The following is a 16,426-nucleotide window of genomic DNA, read 5'->3' as shown; positions in this document are numbered from 1 at the left end:
TCCGCCTCCCTGCCCCGCCAGCCCCGCTGCCTCCGTGCCTGCCCAGCCGGCCCGCGGGGTGCCGGTCGCCTCTCCCTGCTAGCCTTTCCGGCATGCCCGCTGGGGCTGTGCATGGGGCACAGCGTCCTCCTGGGGCGCGGGCCAGGGAGAGGAGAGGGGAGAAGGGAGAGGGGAGAGGGGAGAGGGGGAGGGGAGAAGGGAGAGGGGAGAGGGCCGGGGCCCCCGCCTTCCCCGCGGGGCCGCTGTCCGGAGCGCTTCACCTCTCTGACCCCACCAGCCCCGGGCCGCAGGGCCGGGCAAGGGGAGGAAGGAGCAAAGGTGGCTGGTGGGCCCTGCCAAAGGCTGACGACCTGTGGCCGTGGCTGGTGGGGTGCCACATCCAAACCCCGCTGCCCCAGCTTGCTTCCCTGCTCCTGTGCCCTTTATGCCCCGGGCCGGGCCAGGCCACTGGGTTTTGTGCCAGAGACACGCGAGCCAGCCCCCCGACCCCCATGCCAGAGGGGCGGTTGTCCCATGGCAAGGCCTGCGTCGCCACACCGCCTGCCAGGCAACCTCCGTGCTCTGCAAGGCCGTGTACGAGGCCCACGCCTCCAGGCAGAAGAGCTGGTCCTGGGTGTTGGTGGCTGCTGGAAAGCCACCGGTGGTTGCGCTGGGGATTGTCTCTGGTTAAATACGAAGGGGAAATATTCTGCCCTGTACTCCTGGGGGGAAAATTGGAGTAGGGAGTACAGAAATGGCTTGTAGGATTTCCCACTGGGGTTTTATCCTCGTGTTTAAATACTGAAATTGTGAAGAAGCATTTATTTCTCCATGCAGCTCCATGCAACTCCTTGCCAACCAGGGTCTCCTTCCCCCTTGCCACACATAGGCATGATTAAGGTGTATATAATATTGGGACCCAGTTCCCTGTGGGATTTTGGTAGGGTTTTCAATATCTGTTTATAAACTTGTTGATTATGATTTTCAGACTTGGAGATCGATTGGTAAATGTAAGCCATAAAAAAGAAAAGACTGCTGTTGTCTTGCTGAATGACATGAAGGAGAGCGCAGAATGAAAGTTGATCTTATTTAATTATACTTGACACCATCCATTCCAAAACATACGCTAGTGAAGTTTGCATGATTTCTGTCTGTGATGACCAAGTAACTATGGCCTGGTGTGGATCAGCAAAACTGCAATTGAAACCTTGCCACATTTCCTCTTCACATGGATCTGGCTGTTCTGGGTGACAGCTTGGGGAAAGAGACACATATGTACCTTGCTGAGACAGGGAAGAGCACTGAAATACACCTGGATGAGAAGCAAGAGCCATCATCTGTCCCAAGTGTTAAAACCTGGAGCCAGCTGCATAATTTATACAGAGACTCCCAAAAAAGTGGACGTATTTTTCAAATGTGTTGAGCAACTGCAGTAATTTGTCTCCATCTGCCACCACCAGGAAAATTTAATTAAAAAAATAAAAGGAAGCCTAGTGGTAGAAAGGAAGCAGATGAATAAGTATCATATTAGTTTAATTAAATCATAAAAGGTTCTAGACTACTTAAAAGGAAAGCTGTCATACTACCATGTTACAAAGTCACAGAAAAAGCAAAACAAAAATAACTAATGCAAAGAAACAGTAAGAAATACCATGACTATGTCCAGACTTTGGTACAGAAATGTGGACATAGTCATGACTATGTCCAGACTTTGGTACAGAAATGTGGCAAAGTATGAATGGCGTTGAAGAGGTATAGGAAGAAAAAGGCACATGAGGTTTCAGGGTGGGCAGGATCAGGCTTACCCTGTGCAGAAGAGCTCTGGCCTTGGCTCTCACTGCCACACAGTATAATTTTTTATTTTCTCCCGCGTATAGTGGGAATCTCAGATGTTGCTTTCAGTAAGTAAAAGGTCTGATTTATCCCAGGAGGCAGACAGGTGGTGCCCCTCTGGACAGTAGCAACACAATCAGTTGCAAGACAACTTCAGAGTTTAGGCCTTCCTTTAATTTTCTCTCTATTCACTTTCTCATGGATCCCTTCTTAGAACTTACTCTGCTTTTCTTCTGAGCTGTTTTGGTGAGCTAGAGGAAATAACTGCAATACAAAGGTTCCTGAAAACTAGCTAAAATTAAGTTAGAGTTTACTTCTTCCTCCATGGAGTTTCCATGGCTTGTGTGTTTCTCTTAATGCTTTAAGTATCCTTTTTTCACATTAAGGATTTCATAGTATGTTTTTGGAAGAGCTAGAATTGTCTGCAGGACTCTTAGCAAAAAAAAATGCCCTCCTACTGGTATAAAGCAATGTGATCGCAGCTGATATATGCCTTCCTGGAGCTTGCAATATCTTAGAGGAGTTGTGCAACCTTAGAAAAAACTTAATACAATTATGCTACATAACTTGTGAAGGCTAGAGACATATCTTATTACCATGTTCTGCAACAGTAAACAATATATATTGAATTGTATTGAAGACCTCTACATACTTTTTGTTTCCTGTCAAAGTACATTTCTGTTCTTTTATTCTAGTGTTTTGTCCCTAAAAATATTTAAGAAAGAAAGCGTGCCAAAGTTCGAGGCTTTTTTCTTAATAATTTGCCTATTTTTCACTTCATCAAATGTAATTCCATGGACATGACCTTGAAACAAATAAGTTGATAACTTATGTAATCCATAGAAACTTAAAGAAGCATTTTAAAAAAGACTTAGGCAGGTGAAATAGAGATGTTTTAAACATCCTGATGAGCAAGCTGGTTTTAATTTGATCTTCCTATTATAGAATGACAGACATTGGCTTTGATCCTGGATGTGGAGTCAAGCTGGCAGTTTCTGTATGGGGAGCTATAAAAGAAAAAACTGTAATACAACTGTCCCAATAAAATGGAAAAGAATTAAAGGTAGCCCAAGCCCATAGATCATTCCTGAAATGTTGAAGTTATTTTAAAAATGAACTCAGCTATGGAAAAAGACCAAAAGAACTAATGCTTTGGGTACAGCTACCAGGCACAGCTGCTGAGCAAACAGAAATCTAAATTCTATTTAAACCATTTTTAGCCTTGTGTGATTTTGAGACATCCTGGAATAACTATGAAATGAATAGGATGCCTGTGTGAAAAAAAGTCAATACACTTCCTGTGTACAGATGATAGGAATACATTCTTTAGCTATATTGCTCACTGTTACAAAGTTCTCAGAGTAGATCATGGGTAAGATTGTATGCGTGCCAATATGGGGGTTTTTTTGTGTTTCAATTTTTTTTTTATGTTAATGAAACATACAGAGGAATCAGTCTTGAAAATCTGAACATTTGCCTGGGAAAAAGTGACATGCATTTACATGCATGATTTTTTTCTTGAAGGCTAAGCTAATCCAGGTTACTTTGTTGTAGACCTAGGATCATACAGAAATACATAACTAACTATTATATTGACAAGTTATCACCACATATTGACCTGATATATATGTAGCCCTGTGTCTCAACATTCATTTCCAACCTGTAGAACTGTCTTAACAACATTTTAAGTGAATTACTTGGAACATAGCAAGTAATTTCACAGGCTAGGAATATTTTCAACTTTTTGAGGCATTTGAGTGTTTCAGTGCTGGGAGAGGCAGAGAGGTCCTACGGGAACATATACAGCACAGTGTAGTGCACAGTGTAGCAAGTGGAAGCTTGCCTCTTCATATTCCTTAAAAAATATCTTCAGAGATTGTAGTTAAGAGAGGAAAAAGTAATTGAGTTTTACTTATTTAGTCCTTCAACTTTTTCTACTTAGGTCAGCCTATTATTATCATTTGTATAAGTTTTGTTGACAGTTGATTTGATCCATAGAAAACTAATGAAGTGCCTTTTCCTCATAGTTTATGGTGACCGTAGATAAGAAATCGCATCACAGGGAAATGCTGAAATTGTGGGTATTGCACTTTTTAAAATGCTTTGATAAAACAACAGTATTTAAAAAATATTTCAAAAAACAGATGCTAATAATCTACCTAGAATGCAGGTAGAATAATTGAGTTTGCTTTTTTTATTCGAAGCCAGTCCACTAGATGGGAAGTTTTCAACTGTTTTTTAATACCATAAAGCCAGGGAGCACATACAAAATTTCAAAACACAAAGTAATCAATTCCTGTCTAATATGTCTCATCTTAATGAGAAAATAATCCAATAAAATGGTAGTATTTCTAAGTACTGTGAATGTTTCCAGTTGTCATCCTTTGGCACTGGGCCGTGTTGCTGCACTGGCTTCTTTTATCATTAAAGTAACTGAAATTCTTTTGTCTTTGGAATACAGTAAGTTGAAGAGTAAAATCTTTATGGAGTTAACTAAGCATGAGCCATCAAGCACAATGCTTGTATCTCTGAATTCTAGAATTAGGCTATTAGCAAAGTCGCCTTGCTTTGGTTCCACTCTTCAGCTTTCTGGCCAAATATGAAGGCTGAAATTTGAGACAGAAATGAAAAGTGTGATTCTGGATGCAGTTCAGTGAAGAGCCAAATGAGGCTCAAGGAAATGCACGAAGCTGTGTCTTACGTGTGTAAGAATACTTTACTGTAACTAAGCACCCAAAATTGCAGGATTTTTCCTTATAGCCTGGAACCTCTGCCTCCTGACATCTGACCTCAAAGTTTAACTGCCATATACCCTATGTAATATAGCTGGATAAGCAAAAAAAAAAATATTCTGGTGCTAAGCCGACCTGTAAAATAAACAAACAAGACCTCTTTGACAGATGCTCTGAATGTCCCCAGGGGTGGAGCTGATGGGGTGCTGATTTTTATTTTCAGGGGGCATACTGGTTTCATGGCAGTAATGTCTTTTCACATGGAGATCCTGTTTAATCCAATGTAGGTTAGGTAGATTTAAGCTACCAGATCCCATATTGGTGTATTTAACTAATCCAACCCACTCTTTTAATTTGAGAGGCATATCTATTTCTATTCCAGCAGCTGGTTCTGAATACACTGAGGGATCCTTGTTATCTACTTATAACTTCCAGTAAGATTGCCAGTAGCTGCTTTATCTTCTGTTTGCATAGGTTCTTCTGCTGTTTTACCAAAGACACTCTAAACCTTATCAAATTAGTCATTTTTTCTGTATTTTCCTCAACTGAGTTTTTTTCAGAATTGTTGAGTTACTGGTCAAAATGCATTCCTTGTAGGTAAAATGGTCTGGATTTGGCCTAAAATCAACACGGAGAGGAGGGTTTTCTTTTTTCTATCTTTTTTTTTTTTTAAATTAAACTAAATCCTGTGCCAGATCAATGGGATTTTTTAATTTTCTTGGAGCCAATGAGATCACAGCTGGGAGGAAGATGACAGCTGAAGATGGGATTTTTATTTGCTAGTTTATAGCCCTCTAATGCTGAATATCTTTTTTTCTACCAAAACCCAGTTTTGTTCTATCTCAACTAAACACTAGTGTTTTCTCAGCCATTTTTCACTGTGAGATCAGAAGAACTCACCTATGTCCAACTAACATAAAAGAGTAATGATGAAAACATATCAGAATTCCTTGATAATGGTGCACCTGTTATACTTTTAAAACCTTGGATCTGGAACACTATTTTCTAGATCACTTCAATTTTTTTCTAAGTTGTGTTCCTGTTCCCACTAAGAATACTGTGAATATTGTCACAGATTTTGATGAAAGCTGGAAGAGACCACACTCATGTCATAATTAAAGGAAGTCCTATCAGTGAGAAATGCTTTGAATTTTTTCTTTCTTGTTTTAAGTAGTGTAAACATTTCATACAATGCTTGGACGTTTCCCTGGCTGCAGACCTTTTCTGTTGTAAGAAGGTAGGCAAGCAGCGTGGGAAGGTGCACAAAAATGTGTTTCACAAATCGAGATTTAAGTGGTACCTATGTACTATTTACAGAGGGTTGAAGGAAAGTCATGCTCGGCAAGTCATCAAGGGCAGATATGTTTTACAAAGTCCAGCAGTTCTCTTTTGCCTAGAAAGTATGATGACATAGCTCTGAAGCGATCATGAGCCAGCAGCTGTGTAAATCCAGATGCATGTTGTGGTAATGGTTTTAAAAATGCTTCTTCCTTTTTCTTAATTATTCAGCCAATTAGGTGTCCATGAAAAGAGCTCGAGCAACATGATTGCAAACAGTTTTCCTTCCCATTTACACAAAAGGTCAAGGATGAGTATGAACAACACGTATTTCTCACAGCACCCTTCTTTAGCCTTGTGTAAGAAGGAGTTCTGGTAGTAATAATAAATGAATTCATTTTGCATGATGATTAAAAATTTCTGAGTTTCTGCAAATAATTTAAAAATGCCTGGCAGATAATGTCAGCAAAGCAGGGATGAGGTTTGAGTGGAAGGATGATCTCTTCATGGGCAAACTTGTATTCAGTAACCAATTTTTAAATGTTCATAGAAATTCATAAAGGTGCTGTCCTCAACTGATGGATAGGTCCAGATGTGAGCAAGATAGGATCAGATAGAGGAGATAAAGACATCTGCAGTCTGGACTGAAGGCTGACCTTTTGATTTCTGCAGTATCTTGCCACATGCTGACTCAGAAATGTACGCTGCTTAAGGCAAATGGCTAACAGGAATTTGAACTCGACCTGATACATGTTTCCAAGATTTTTGGGCCATGGATCAGGCATTATTGTTTGCAGATGTGACTCGCTATTGGCTTTTGCAAAAGCAAAAATGTATTTAATATTGCTCTTTGTCACACCGATACCTACAAGGCACATCCACCTCAGAGCAAGAATTACTTCACAGTAGCACTGACATCTGACCTCCAGGACCATGTGAGAAGGCTGGATACTCACTGTACTGGCAATCAGCTCTTATCATCTTGAAAAACAGAGAGGTTAAAAGTATGTTAAACAAATACCGTTTTATTAGTAGAATAATAAGTTGTTCCCCAAATGAAGATTATGATATTGCCTTGCCATGTTGGAGTAACATTGTTTTATCTCCATAGTGTGCAAAGTGCATATTCATTGATCTATGGGGACAGTAAACAAAGGGTAAAGTGTAGGATAGTATTCTACTGCTGCTCCAGCAGTTCTGCAGAATGACTCATTATGTGATATATCATACATGTAGCTACTCTAATACATATGTAATTATAAAATTATTGATTCTTGCAGACAATTGCTCTTTACCACCCTTCACAAATGGCATAAATGGAATTGGAGGGCTCTGTTCACCCACACGCCATTTGGAGACTTATTTTAATGAAGACATAATGAAGCAGAACACTTTCTTGATAGAAGATAATGATAGCAAATGACAAAATTATTTTAAAGCTCTCGTCTCTTGGTAACACATTGAAATGGATGAGTGGGTGAACACTAATTTGGAGAACATTGAGCAAGTTTGAGGAAATAGGTTAACTTACATACCCAAAGATCTGGAGGGTGAGTGGAGAAAGGCATTCAGAATTACTGGCTATGCAGCTCTCAAAAATTAGTTACAGGCACATGATCTGACCTTTTGGCTTATTTCAAGAACTTGAAAATGCTCGGTGCCCTTGACATCCTTTCTAGCCAGACCTAAACAATCATTCCATTGCCAGTTTGTCACCTGGAGGTTTATCACAAGAGTTGGAGTATTAGCGGGCTGTGTCTAAGCCTCAGCTTTTTTAGGTGCCTGAACACATTAAGATATTAACATCCAGTTATAAACTAAGATTCTAGCCCAAAAGAGTATCAAGAAAAAGTTGAAAAATATAATGGTAATGCATTGTAAACACTCTGAAGGCAAGCAGAACTCTTCTTTTATAATTTTTTAAAATCTCATGATGTTTAAGCCAGCCTCACTGTTTTCTAGGGAATGACTCATGATTTTTTAACACTTTTGGTTGGCAGTCCTGTTCTGTACACATCTGGGGAATTGTAGTTATTCTTGACAGTTTTATTTTGTAGACTGTAAAGTCTTTGTGATAGGGACATCATTTCAGTCTGTTTTTAAGTATTGCTTTTTCTAATAAGAGTCCTGCGCCACAACTGGGTCTTGGTGCACTCTATTATATAGAACCTATATAATAATAATAATAATACCAATCTGTAAATAATAATCAGGGGAAGGCCATTTGCAGTGTCCTCTATGCCCCAAATACCTTACCTATTCAGTATTATCAGCATAAGAAATTGGAGGGGAGGATAGGAAACCCTAATTCCTGAAATGATTTTGCAGATATTATTTGTCTTTGAAAGGGATGATAACATTATTTTCTGGCAGGCAGTTTGGGCTGCAGTACGGAGGAAAACATGCAACTTGTATTACTGTTGTGATAGACAAGTACTGACTAATGGCAGAGGTCGGGAAATCAGAACATGAAGGTGGATTTGGAGAAAAACATGGAGAGCAGCAGAAGAAAAATGATGCTGAATTCATCCACGAGTACCAGGTTTCTAGCTTGTACTAGCAAAATCATGTAACAATTCAATGCACATATTTACTTTTGTCATCTGGGAGAATATATACCTGTAACAGCACAATTGCAACTGACAGAAAATTAGGAGATTTGGGAAAAATTGTGTAATTAGGTTCTGACAATTAACTTCTGCAGCATACTCAGTACTATGCTTGATGTTGGGTTTACTATGGATTTTCGAAATTGAGAATAAGCACAGGTGGAGTATAAGATGTTGCACTGGAACTATGCCATTGAGTCATACATGTTTACATTTTTCGGAAAGACTGGGAAACAAAGTATGTCTAGAAAGATTAGTAAAACAGTGCAAAAGTTTAAAGTGTTACCTGACAGTTCGGGTCACACAGGAATTAAAAACAGCCTCCCTGTCTAATAGGGCTATGTGAGTGGAAAACAAAGAGGCTGCTTTTCTTTTCTTTTGTTACTGGAGAAAAATACAGGGAGGATCTGAAGCAGGTTTTTCCTTTGACATTTCCTTATTAAAATATTTTTGTGACCCTATGTTATCTGATGACTGATATTCACAAGTATTACACTTTCACTCCATACCATGGGGCTCCAGGGTATGACTGTGACTCTGGAAGTGGCGGGGAACCATACCTGGCAGAAAGGAGGTGGACAAGAAGCAGCAGCAGGTCAGCTTTTCTGTCTTAAGAAAAGACCTCTGTCCTCCTCTAAAGACTTCTGAAACATAAGAGGTGTCCTTTCCATCCACCCTTCCATAACTATGAAGGATTGGTGATGGAAGATAAACCTGACCCTTGCAGCTTTCTTTCTGTCTATCCTTTCTCCATGCTTTGAAACTTCTGAGAAAGAATTTGTGCAAGAGCTGGGGGACGAAAGCCAGCAAAGGATGTATCACCCCAGGAGGAACAGGGTGATTACCATGTGTTAGCATGTCTCCACAAACTTAGATGAAGGGATGGCTGACAAATTAGAGCCCTCCGTGAACTGCAATGAAATGAACACCAGCAGCTGTAGCTGTAATGAAATAGCTGATATTTGAAAATTTCCCATGGTTTGGAGGCAATATTATTTTGAGACTTGAAGTTTAGCCATTGGGCTTTGGTTCAGCCACACGGCAAGTCATAGGCCAAATTTTCATGGTTGTGGGAAAGCCCTAAGAGGCCAAGCACCTGTCTCAGTGCATTAGCTGCAGAAAAAGCTTGCTAGGAACAAGGAGGAGAAATGAATGCAGTGCAGTGCAGAGGAGCCAGGTGAATGCTCAGTCAGTGTGGTAAGTAAATCTTATACACAGCTGTTAGCATAGAAGAGACTATATTTTAGTGCAAATTATGCAAGTAGATTGTACAGTGGTATGGTCATTGTTTCAGTATATCATGTGAGGGATATTGTTGGTAGGAGTTCACAGGACACGAGACTTACTGTCATTCTTAGTGTCTTCTTTTCTGCCTTGTCACTATTTCAGTCCTGTTTATGCCTTCTAGTGCTTCAGTTCTTAGGCCTGTGAAATGAGCATGATGATGCTTGCTTCTCACCAGAGGTCCATCTAACACTGGTAAGGGAACAGTGCTGTACAGGAGGTAAGGATTTCTAGTTTATTAGTTACAGTAGCCAAAGGAGAAATCTTGAGGCTTTGCCTTAGGGCTTTAATCTACCTGATAATTAGCTTCTAAGAAATCCTTTAGCTAGAGAACAGTAAACTACAAATTAGGAAATAGAAAAACATAAGAAATTACCTTTTTATTTTTTTAAGTGTTAAAATATGAGTATTTTAACACCATGTTGTCATGGTAATGCTGCTGAGCTTGGAGCAGCTGACTTTTCCAGCCAGACAGAAACTTGTGGTCACCAGCAGCAGGTAGGACTTCAACCTGTGCTTTTAGCAAGCTTTATAATTAAGTTCATCCATGGCAGGTTAAGCGTATTTTCATAGTTCTGACAGGAATGTCCTGTGAGAGCAAATCTTTCTGAAAATAGCCTTTAGAGAGGCAAAACACTTCTGAGAAGTAGCAGTGGAAAGTCTTTGTCATCCAAGAGGACATAAAGTCCCTCCATGCATCAGGACTTAACCACAGTACAGCAAATTTGCATGGTAAGGTTTTCAACTGACTGAAATACAAAAGTGTTTTAACAAGTGAGCAGCTTATTTTGTCCTGTGCTAGCAAAAGGACTGCATGAAAGTGACCCCACACTGATGCTCAGTGTCAGCGTGGCTAGTTCAGAAGCATGCAGAAGGCAGCCCCTTCCCATGGCAGCAGCAGAAAGTATTCAAGAAGCTCTTTGCAGATTTTGCTTTATGTGTATATAAACTCATATATATATGTGTGTGTGTATGCTGCAGTGAACATTGAACTCTGCCCCCCTCTTCCTGCTCTGGCCCAATTTGTGAGGAGACCTCTGTGTTAGCATATCCTCCTACTTTTGTCCTCTTTTCACCTGCTAAAGAACAGAGGAGGACCTGGGACCAAGTGTGTAGCAGAATATTATCTTTCAAGCTAATAGATTCAATTGTAGGTTTGCTTCAGAATTTTCACAGAGGTGTCTCCAGCTCTCCAGGTTCTCTGGATCTGGTGACTTCATGAAGATAGGACCACGGCAGTAGTCTCTCATATTCTCATGGAATCAACCTGTGGGAAGGAGTAAAACATGTTCTTTGTCAAAGCAGGAGTCACATCACAGGAATCATGTTGTATAGTCCTCACAAGGTCAGCAGATATTGGGGAATTCCTTTTCATCTAATGTGTCTGCGGGGTATTCCAGTTGCATCAGTCTAAAGAAATCCTGATTAACCTTAAATGCTGTTATTTTCAGATTGAGACCACCTGTTTTCTTGAAAATAAAAGTACATTCTGCATTACAAATGAAAATTTAATGTCAGGGATAGAGCCTGTTGTAGCACTGAATTGCCTAGTCTCAAATTTTGTGAATGTGAAGGTCAACAGTAGGATCTTGAAATAGAGCTTATTACCAGCTCTACTGTGACACCATCCCAAGGACAAGCCAATGAATCATGTGTATAAATTTGTTTGGAAGAGGCTGCATGTTGAAAATAGCCATCTAACAATTTCTTACTTTGTGGTAAATGAATATGTGGATAATTTGGGGCTGATAATCCTTTCTACTGGCTTGTTATGTCACCTTGACAGGAAGGTAAGGAGGAAATTCTGATACATATGGGGAGATGTTTGTTCAGTAAAATTACTTTCAGTGGTGGGTTGGTCACTTAGTTTTCAGATCCAGTGGCACTACAAGTGATCACAAGTTGCAAGAAACAGGAAAGAATTCAAACTGGACAGAACAAGGCAGAAAATCTCAGAACATGGGATTTCTGAGTGCATGTGCTGAGAGAAAAATTGAATACGCTGGTATAAAAGCATCAGTTAAGTTCTGAAGATCCGTATGCCAATATTACTAGTGAAATATCCTAACTGGCCAATTTGCTAGAACCCTTCTCTTAATGAAACTTCTACTGAATGGAGTAAACAGTCATAATTTTCTTTTTCTTTTGGTTGCCTTGGCTTTTCTCAGTTTGAAAAATAAAACATTAAATATCTAGTAAAGGCCATTTTTTGGCAAGGAGGTTTGGAATTAATTGTTTAAAGTGTTTTTCCAGTTACTATTATATGTCACTTCAGCTGTGAGTGTGATGCTGGAAGTTTGTTATTGCAGTTTTTATGAATTCTGGGAGACAAGGGCCTGAACATAAAACAGAGGGAGTTGAGGCAAACCAATACATTCCTGTGAATCAAACAACCATAGGGGCAGCCTGGACTTGGGAGTGCCCAGTCTGCATGTATCATCCAAGACACGGGAAGATTTGTCCATGGCAGCTTGGTTGATTATATTGAACCCTTTTTTCCCCCCATCTCTGCTACAAGACAGACTATGTTATTCCTTCAATACATGTAGAAAGTGAGATAATAATTTTGGGTGGGAGTAAGTCAACAAAGAAAGATAGGCAATAGGATCTTCTCTGGTGGGACGTGATAAACTCTGTCTGGAGGCAGAGGAAAATTGCAAGTTCCTACAAATGCTTGCCATAACTTATAGCTGTAAATAGGGAAGATAATCTAGGGATGATATTACAAGTCAATTTGGAATACATGGTCCTAATTTTCTTGGGGAAATCACACGTGGATCACGAGGGGAATCATCATGGCATAGACTTAACAGTGCTAGAAGAATTGTTGTGAAGAGATCTTTTCTAGACTCGCTCATTATAACCCTGAAGAATTTCTCCTAATAAACTAATTAGAAAAACCACAGCCTTCTTCCAACTTTGCCAGGTCATCACTTACATATAAAAAGGCCTTGACAAATGGCGTGGCATTTACATGTAAAGCATGACTTTTCCCTTCTTTGAAGTTTAATATTTTCTGCTATTGCAATGAGGAAATGCTTTGGATGGCCCAGTGTAGCAAATTTGAAATCTAAAAATATGCCAGGGTCACTATTTTCCTTGTGAAGCTGTTGTGTGTAATTAAATACAAAATTTTTGTTTGAAGATGCCTTCTGGGTAATAGCAATAGTGCTGGCATTATGAAAAGTCCTTAGCTGGGCTGCCTGCATACTACCTTATCAGTAAATGTTTTATGAGTTTTGCAGGTCTGCTGCAGACTGACAAGTCAATTTCAGAGTTGTGGCCGTGTACAGCTATCAGTATGGTGCCTGTAAGTTGGCAGCCCTTCTGTTTCTCTAGTCTGTTGGTTCAGCTGGCCTCCTACCATTGCGTATGTCAAGATCTCAGTGCCTTTTTTACATTTGCCCCTTTCATGCACCTATTAGGCTGCAGCAAATCCATGTGGTCCCTAACGAGGTGGCAGTAAAAGCTGATAGGGAATTTGCTGAGGAACAGAAAACTAAAGAAATACAAAGCTTAAAGAAGATTAGAAGACAGAAAAATATTTTCCCTCACTGCAGGCAGACTGGTATTACTTCTTCCTTTCTTGGTGAGAGGACAGACTCACTGAATATATGCACATTTAATAAAATAAATTACTTGACACTGTTATAATTTATTGTTACAAGATGTATATTAATATATATTAATATCTATTTTGTTCTATTTTATTTTGTTCTGGTTTATTTTCTTAGATATTATTTGTGTGTGCTTAGGGACAAATCCTATTCATCTGATTTCCCCTTTTATCACAGAACTAATCTCGTTGTGGTCAGTGGGATTACTGGAATCGTACTAGAGAAATGTCTATGTACGTATATTAGGCCCAATGGGGTTTTTTTATAGTTTGAATTTAAGCCTGCACAACAAAAGACTACAATAACAACAAGAAACGCTCTTAGTTGTTTTTCCTGTGCTAATTAATTTATTACTTATTTAGCATTGCTTTGTTTGTATTATTTATTTTGCTGAAATTGTAATGTAATATACATAATCATAATAATAACTAGTAAAATAATTCCAATGCTTTTATCCAAGAATAGGATTTGTATTATCATTTTTCTTAGGAGCTGTCATGTTAAAATAAGGTGACTGCTTCTGATTGCCTCTGTTACTCCATATCATTTAATAGGTTCTTTATTGCTGAGTGGACTCTAGAAATTCAGTTCCTCGGAATTTTAAGTAGTTGGAAAACAGGGACTCAACTGGAAATAGGTCAAAATTGCTTAGGTTTTGTGTTCTCAGCAGTGGATAGATTGGCTCATTTTTTGTCATGGTATGCCTGCCTTTGACTTGCTCATCTTCACCACTTTGAAACCTAGGCTTCAATATCTCCAACTGGATGCTCCACATCACTTCTTACTTTGAAAATGCTAGTCTGATCATTGTGTCTTGACTCCTTCCTGAGAGCAGTAAGAATGATCTTTAATGCTGTACTTTCCCTATTTTATCCCACCATGCATATCCATTGTGCTTTCATTGGTTTCTTTTATTTACATGTGTGGTAGGTTGTCAGCACGCTTTGCTTTGTGCACTTGGATCTGCAGGCTAAGCGTGGTGGATTTGTCTGTCTCTCTCTTCGTGCTCAGTGAAAGCGTCCTTGTACCGTCAAGCACTTGTTTCACCTCACTGCATTGCAACAGAGCTTACACAAGCAATCACAATGCTGTTCTAAGCAACTAATGCTGTTCTAAGAAATAATTGCAGAGGCATTCTACTTTAAAAAAAGTAAGAAAGAGATATTTTCTTCTGAATGTCTTTGAGACAAGGCAGTCCTACTCTTAGTTTTGCCATGGACCCTTTGAAGTCTCTGACTTCAGCAAGCTGGATTGTGCTCTACTGTTACTATTACTTTGAGCTCTTTATGTGCCTGATTGAGAGATTTATGTTTCGAAAGCCTAGAAAGCCTTCAGTGCCTGTAGTGTAAAATTCTTTATTCAGAGAGACTCAAAAAGGATCTCTGCTGTTCCTCAGTATTAAAAACCATGTCTAAATTTATCTAAGGTGGTATTGGGCAGCTTGCATTTGGCAAGGTAGGAACCTTACAGAGAAACTGAATTATGTAAGAGTTCATTTTCACAGAATGATGCTTTCTTGCCTCTTTTTATTCATTTTTGATCTACGTTGTTTTGGAAAGAGAGGGAATCTGATTGTGAATTATCTGTGGGTTCAGTTAGAAAGTACTTGAAAATGGCATCTGATTTTGGTAGAAGACCTGGTATCCTCTGTACGTGCTCCAGGCTTGGAAGAGGATGACGAATGAGAGGGAATACTGTTGTGACTAATGAGTCAGTCATGCTACTGCTGTCAGATACATGAACTGTCAACCTTCTTACAGGACCTTGGCAATCAGGCTGACATTAACTGCGAAGTCATTACTGTATCTGTAATCTGTATATATTTCAATTGTGCTCATTGCACAATCTTCTATATACCATCCATAAGAAATATATATCTGTATTTTCCATGTATGAGAATATTGCCAGATTTCAGAAATAGATCTCTTTGTAGAAATACACAGCACAGCAATTAAGAAAACACAGCAATTAAGAAAAAATGATGCTGTTTGTCTCATCCAGGTTTTCCTTCCTACATCGCTCCACACAGTGAGAAAACATCAGGTTCGGTCCAAGCTGCTGATTTTCCAAGTAAGTGCAAGTTATCCTATGCTTCCTTAAACTACATTTTTCCCTGAAGCTCTGTTCAGAGAGAGTGATCCTGAAGGTGTGCTCAGAGGGCATGACCCATGTGCTTAGAGTAAGTGGAGGTTGTGAGCAGGTAGGCAGTCATTGCTCTTCAAATTTCCATGGAATTCTAGGCAATTTCCCGGAAAAGAAGGCTGATTTTTTTGTGGGGGTGCAAGCAGCACAGCCTTGCAAAAGCAGTGAAAAGGACCTGTTGGGTTTTTTTTTTGGTCAGCCTACTCACCAACTCCCTCCTGTGGCTTAGCCAGAACACTCTACCTCTATATTTTTATATCGATATGTCTCTTTGTTGAGATCCAAGTAGACAAGAAAAAAGGTATTATGAATTCCTGAGTACATTTTCAATAACTGGTTATATTTCCCTGCAAAAATATCGAAGACTTGCTATTTGTTACTTAAAGAAATCAACAGATGCTCTCAAACAAGTGTGGAAGAGCTGTAATGAAAGGTAGGTTATGGTTAACAGAGTTGTCTTTATTCAATGTGTATTCTGTTTTCTCTTGGGCATTGAATACAGAACCACATTGACAGATGTTAAAGCAACTGGACTATATTATTTGGTAGAGATGGTGGGAAGGGGAAGAGAAGAGAACAATCATTAAAGAAGCTTTTGACAGAGTTTTCTTCATGCTTTCTAATAATATAAATGAACTGTAATCTATGTAATTTTCTGACTGCATCAAATGCTTGTTGTGGAGAAAAGGAACTGTTTGCTTGACAATGATATTAGCAGTGTTCTAAATTGCTTTGCTTATGCTGGAAACAAGTAATAATTATTCTTTTTTTACCCATCATCTTAGCAAAGTGTAACTTCATAAAGGAAAAAAATGAGGGATTTTAAAATAAAGACACATGAAGAACACAGTACACTGATTATTAAATAATACTAAAATATATTGCTAGGCAGATGCAACAGAAGGCACCAAAACATACAAGCTCTTGTTTGACTGTGAGTAAATTACAATCT

Source organism: Ciconia boyciana, chromosome 4 (genome assembly GCF_034638445.1).
Source record: "Ciconia boyciana chromosome 4, ASM3463844v1, whole genome shotgun sequence".
Taxonomy (NCBI): domain Eukaryota; kingdom Metazoa; phylum Chordata; class Aves; order Ciconiiformes; family Ciconiidae; genus Ciconia; species Ciconia boyciana.
Note: the sequence above shows the minus strand (reverse complement) of the source record.